This window comes from Thalia democratica, chromosome 6 (assembly GCF_965202585.1).
Source record: "Thalia democratica chromosome 6, ktThaDemo2.hap1.1, whole genome shotgun sequence".
In the NCBI taxonomy this organism is placed as follows: domain Eukaryota; kingdom Metazoa; phylum Chordata; class Thaliacea; order Salpida; family Salpidae; genus Thalia; species Thalia democratica.
In genome coordinates, this window is record NC_139170.1 from 63,081,190 (window position 1) to 63,087,961 (window position 6,772).

Below are 6,772 nucleotides of genomic sequence, written 5' to 3' on the forward strand. Positions count from 1 at the left end.
TTTATAAATAATGAGTCTATAAAAAGTCTTCTTTTTTGTTATACTATAAAGGTTAGTAATCTTTAACCAATGAAAGTATTTGCAGAGTAAATTATTGAAAAAAATAATAATAACAATAATATAAAACATGTAACATTTGCACTAAAGCCATTATAAGTTTGAATATTTTAGAAATTTTGTTTTAGAAAGTTTTAATACAAAAATAAAAAGGAAAAATAAACTTTCATTTAAAAAAATTTAATTTAATAAGTAAGTTAAATAAAAAAAAAAATTTTATTTCTGGAGAAAAGCTTATATAAATTAAAAACTTAAAAAACTTTAGATTTTAAAAGGGGCCAACAACTAAAGTCAAACCCCAGTTCGTAAGAATAATTGTGTAAAGAAAAGCAAATTTGTTGATTAACTTTGTGAGCGCCGATGAACACTTGCTTGTGGATTTGAGTTTTATCATTTTCCCACACTTTCCGATTTTTATTGTAGAATTTTAAACTTTGTGAATAAAAACTAAAAACATTAATACTTTGATTGAAAATTGTAAGTTTTAGTGTAGTTGATCAAATTAATCTTATAAAAAACTTGTGACAAAGATTAAAAATATGTATCATATAATTGAAACTATTTGAAATGAAATGATAAAACATATTTTGTGTTTCTGGTAACTTAATGTTAGCATAAATATTTATATTTTTTTTAAAGTTAAAATGTTGAATACAGAAATGCTAGAAAAAATTAAAAAAATATTCCAAGGTTTTAATCTAATAAATGTAAGATAAAACTATATCTATTCTGCTTAACTTTTTTCACAATAACAAATCAAAAAATAAACTAGAATAAATGTTTATTATCAATATTTTATTATACAGGCAAAGGCAACAGAGACGAAATAGTTATTGAAGCTGTTTTGTGTGATGATCTGTTTGTTAATGTTTTCGCCGAAAATATCAAGTTTGAAAACCTCACTTTTGTTCAAGTCAGTAAAAATTGTGAAAATTTATATTAAGCTAGTATTTGAAAGAAAAATAATATGATAAATTTAAACAAATAAAAAAATAAAGAGATAAAAATTGAGGTTTCAAAAACAAGTATAACCCAATATTGATAACAAAATAGTTATTTATGTTTTTTATAATTAATAAATTCTTTGTCAATTAAGTGCTATAAATATTATTTAGTATACTATTTTTGTTTGTAAGTTTCATGAAAATTAAGACAAAATAAGTTAAATAGCAATTTTGTTAAAAAAATTGATTCACTTATTACATTCTCATTTAAGTTTTACCATTTGAAAGTCAAATATTAAAAAAAAAAAATCTTAAAAATAGAAAAAGTTTCTAAAATCTTGAGAAGTTAGTAAAGTTATTTCTCAAATTAGCTAATTAGAGGGTATTACTATCAACTAAAAACAAATGCATAGCTGCAAACTATATAAACGCAATATAATGCTACAATCACAACCTTCGATAGCTCAGTTGGTAGAGCGGTGGACTGTAGCAAAATGTTAGAAATCCATAGGTCGCTGGTTCGACTCCGGCTCGAAGGACTTTTTTTTATATGTATTAGAAAAGCCTACATATAATAGGCCATAGGGAGATCAAACATTATTTTTACAGAAGTTAACATTGAACCTTATTTAAATGCTTAATTCCACAACATATCTTTATAAATAATAAAAAGTTAAAATAAGTCAGTTTAGTAAAAAGTTTTGATACCAGCGTATGGAGAATATTTAATTTATAACAACAAATTGTACAGTAATCTTCCTTTATTGTACCAACATATGTTTCTGTGTGTTCACGAATTAACACACTTCAACTGGGTTGTTAATGGGAAAGATAACTTATTAGTTTATAGAATATTTAGTAAAAGAATATTTATAAAGAATATTTAATTGTTATATATTTATTTCCACATATTTTTGGGTCCATTTGTATCTCAAAGACTAACTTATAAAACGGTACAAATATAACTGCTAGCTGATTTAAACATATTTAACAACTTGTTAAAGAGTGTCTTACCTCGTTTACGACTTTATATTTATTAATTATCCTAAATAATTAAAAAAAAAATAATTAAAAGGTTAAAATAATATTTATAAACTTTATTTTATGTAATATGTTTTTAAAACCAGTTAGTTTCATTTATACTAGAAGTATATAAAAATTGAAATAACTTATATGTTTATGTAGTTTATTTACTGTATTAAAAAGTATTTTTTTTAAAGAAGCTATACAAAAACGAAGCTTGCTTTTTATTATAAATCTGTATAAACATTGAATAGTAATGTTTAAAATAAAAAATGTTACTGAAAAAAATTAATAGCACATGTTAAACATTTTATAAATGTATGAACTAAATAAAAATGTTAGTTTTCAGAATTAGTTACATAATTATTTCACATTGTCAGTAAAATATACCATAAGTTTTTTAAACCTAGAATATAGTAACTAAACTGTTCTTTTGTTGCTATTTTTGTACCGTTTTTTAGATTTAATTTTTGAAATACAAATGGATTCATAAATTTGTTTAAATAAATATATAAATTAAATATTCTCCATACGTTTGTATCAAAACTTTTTCACTAAACTGAATTAGTTCAACTTTTTATTATCTATAAAGATATTTTGTGAAATAAAACTTTTTTTCTTATTTCAATGTTAACTTCTGTAAAAATAATGTTTAATCCCCCTATGGTTTATTACATGTAAGCTATTCTAATTAGTGATGTACCGGACCCACAATTTCGAGTCCGGCCGGACCCGGATCCGGACTTTTTTATCAAATTAGAATCCGGCCGGAACCGGATCCGGACTTTTTTTTCAAATAAGAATCCGGCCGGAACCGGATCCGAACTTTTTTTTCAAACTAGAGTCCGGCCGGAACCGGATCCGGACTTTTTTTTCAAATTAGAATCCGGCCGGATCCGGATATCAGACAAAAATGGCAATATCCGGCCGGACCCGGACCCGGATAGTGAGTCCGGTACATCACTAATTCTAGTACATAAAAAAGTCCTTCGAGCCGGAGTCGAACCAGCGACCTATGGATTTCTAACCTCATGCTACAGTCCACCGCTCTACCAACTGAGCTATCGAAAGTTGTGATAGAATGCATTATATTGCGTTTGTATTGTTTGTAAGCTATGCATTTGTTTATTTAATTGAAAGTTATACCTTCTAATTAGCTAAGTTGAGAAAATCATTTTAAAAACTTAATCGGTATTATAAGCTAATGCTTATTAAGTTTGTAGTTTTTTGAAAAAGTAATTCTGCTAAGCCTAAAAGTTATAATTTTGTTTTAAAATTATAAGTTTTTTGAATATATTATTTATGTCTAAAAGTTATTTTCTTCGTGCATTGTTTTACAATTGCAATAAATACTAGAAGTTACGTCATGTATTTATAATCTGACATGCTTTTTTAAACAACTCTCGTTATACAAATAATTATAAAATAAAAACCTTTACAGTATAAAATGGGGTTGAATAGTGAATAAAACCTAATACATAAGCATTGTGGTTTATTTAACATACTGTATATAATTCAAAGTATATAAAAAATTGAAGGTTGTGATAATTGACACAAGCTATATTTGTACAAACATATAACATACATACCTTATTGGTAATTGTGAAATTAAAATTTTAGCAATGTAATATAACTATTTATCTAAAGTTAGAAAACTTTTGACGAGGAGCTTATTGAGAATCGTTGTTCATAAATACATATAAAAATTAACATGTTTAATATACAAAAACTTTTTATCCGTAACTTTTCAACAATTGCTTCAGTGTTATTTACACTAAATGTCAATGCAAAATAAAATAAAGTTTGTAAATTTTACTAACTTACACACTATGACCTGTTAAAAAAAAAGTGTACTCAAAGATGTGGAAGCAATGTGACAACAGTCAATCAAAAACAAAAATCCTAATAAGTTGTACTTAACTTAAGTGTTTTTTGAAAATATAATATAAGTACAAGTAAATGCACTAACATGAATATATAATAGTGCATAATACTTTCAAGCAAACAAAAAATTAATGATAAACCAACTTTTCACACAGAAGGACTGTCAAGAGTTGAAACTAAATGTTATTTTAAATTTGATAAATATCTAATACAATAATTTTTAATAATTTTATTTAGAACGAGAACACGGAAGGACTACTCCGAGTTGAAACTGGTGGAGATTGTCACGTGAGTAATTGTGTGATGAAAATTGACCAATCTGGTTTCACTGTTTACGGTAAATTGAACATCAGTGAATCGCTCATCATCAACAACAATGCTGACTGCTCTGATAATGTGAGTTGAAATTGATTATTACGAGTAGATATTTATTAAATTCATTAGTTTTTTATTATTTAAATGTAGTTTTAGCGCTTTATAAAATATATAAATTTAATACTCAGGTTTTGATCTTTTGAGCAGGGTTTGCTAAAATAAACGATAACCGTCTCATTGGGGAGATTTTAGCTATCAGGGGGTAAAACTTGTAAGGGAGGTAAAAATAATTGTGTACTTAACTCATAACGGAAAAAAAAAGTATGATATAGGGGCCAAATATTTTAATATTTTTTAATGAATGCAAAAGGAAAATGATTTTAGAAATGAGTTTGGAAAATCATAAAGCAATCAGACAAGGGAGATATTGTAGTTGATATTAATGATCAATTTTTAATGTAAAAAATAATCAAACAATATAATACATATATCCACAGGTCAACCAGAAGAAATCGGTGATGGAGGTGTATGAAGGAAGCGTATTGACTGTTGAAAATAACAAGATTGATTTGAATGGTAAGAAAGTTTCTGCTGATGGTGATCTCAATAAACAGAAGGGACTCGTTCATTTGCATGTAAGTGTCTTGTTATGTATATTTTTTTTGTATTGATTTTAATAAACAGAAGGGACTCGTTCATTTGCATGTAAGTTTCTTGTTATGTATATTTTTTTTGTATTGATTTCAATAAACAGAAGGGACTCGTTCACTTGAATGTAAGTTACTTAAATGTATTAAACTATTAACTATTAAACATAATTTTTGCAACAATCAAACATATCTGTTTGTTTATTAAAAACACTGAAAATAAAAATAATTCGTTCTTTAGTTTTATGAAAAAAATTTGGTAAACTACAATATTCTGGTCTGACTTAGAGTTTTATTTTAAAAACTATTGTAGTGTATAGATTTAATAAAATGTTTTATAATGTTAAGTTAATGTCTTTAGTTATAAATTTAATTAAGTTTTGATAGTAAAGAATTTGACCAAAGTTTAAATAGTTTATAGTGTTAGTTTGTAAATAACTGTAAAATAATTTAAGCTTATCAAACCTTTATTTTAAACTTATGTTAAGTACGAAAGGATGCTAGTTTTTAAAATTGATTTTCATCTGTCAAATTAAATCAACTTTATTTTCTTTTTTAAGCTATTTTCACTATAATAAATTACAAAAAAATATTAATGTTGATTATAAATAATTTATAAAACAGACTTCTCAATCACCAATAGTAAAGATATTAAACAACTGTTTATTAAATAATTATTTGTAAAGTTATGTTATTTAAACAGACTTCACAACAAAACATCTTGTGATGTTGACTTGATCTCTGCAAATATCACCAACAAAAACGAACAACAAAAAGGAGATCCCGGTATCATTGCTGATAAAAGTTTGTTTGCTAGTATTTGTTTCTGAAATATAAGAAATTTTTATTTAAATTTTTTATAAAATTATACAACTTTAAATTAAAAAAAAATGTAAAAAATCCTTTAAACAATATCTTTACTGATAAAAATTAGCTTGCTAAAGCACTTTTATTGAAGTTACCTGAATAAAGTTAGAACTTTCTCTGAATCAGATAATACAAAGTATTAAAATAAAAAAAAATTCTGAATTATATTGTTTTTATAAATACTTGAAAAAAAAAACTGTTAATAGACAGTTTTGTTATTGTTTTATGCTTATTAAGATTATATGTGTGTTTATTCATAACTTAGTATTATACTTTTAATTTTAAACATTTAATAAAGTAGTAAGCTCAATTGTAACTTATATATTTCAAAATATTTTTCACCATTAGTAAACAATTTCTATATTCTGTGTTTGTTTTAAACATTTTTTTTAAATAGTCAATTTGTTTTTATTAAAATTTTAACAGTCGATGAATCCTTGAAGCAGTTTGCAAACATTGAAATCAAAGACAACTCCGTAGAGAAAGCATAAAAATCCTTATTTTTTAACGATTATTCTTTTAATTTCTATAAGTTTTGAAGACAATTTTTTTATATTCAGGTTCTTTAATCTCACAAAATTGTATATATTCGTAAATCACAAAACACTTTTTAATACTTTTGAAATGTTTAATTAAAATTTTGAAATGTTCTTTTTTATTCTAAGAAAATAACTTATTTTCATAATTTTTTTCTATAAACTCAAGCATTTTAATTTTTAATAACTCTGTATATATTTAAATGCTACTAAAATTCAAACTCATTATAATCTCAAGTTTTTCAAAAAAACTCAAAATAGTCCCAAAAAGATGCCTTTTATACAAAACTGTGTTAATAACTCAAAGTTTCTTCATATAGCTTTTAAGTACTACCTACAACATCATCTAAATGAAGCTTTTAACTTCACTGTGTACATATAAATTGTTGCAGAAATGTTTTCCTCAAATATATGTATAGTTTGCACAAGCTTTTTATTGATTCAATTACTTTCAGTGTTGTTTGTTTTTCAATTGGTTTGGCAGTTTCTTTTATTTTTA

General features: G+C 24.7%; 2 non-coding genes across 2 annotated transcripts; one reads left to right on the forward strand and one right to left on the reverse strand.

Annotated features, from left to right (window-relative positions):
- The first annotated feature begins 1,454 nt into the window (after positions 1-1,454).
- Trnay-gua (transfer RNA tyrosine (anticodon GUA)) lies at positions 1,455-1,540 on the forward strand. Its single transcript is given in 2 exon segments — positions 1,455-1,491; positions 1,505-1,540. It is a non-coding gene; the product is annotated as a tRNA-Tyr (tRNA).
- Positions 1,541-3,009: 1,469 nt separating this feature from the next.
- On the reverse strand, positions 3,010-3,095 carry Trnay-gua (transfer RNA tyrosine (anticodon GUA)). The gene is given in 2 exon segments: positions 3,010-3,045; positions 3,059-3,095. It is a non-coding gene; the product is annotated as a tRNA-Tyr (tRNA).
- Between the last annotated feature and the right edge of the window lie 3,677 nt (positions 3,096-6,772).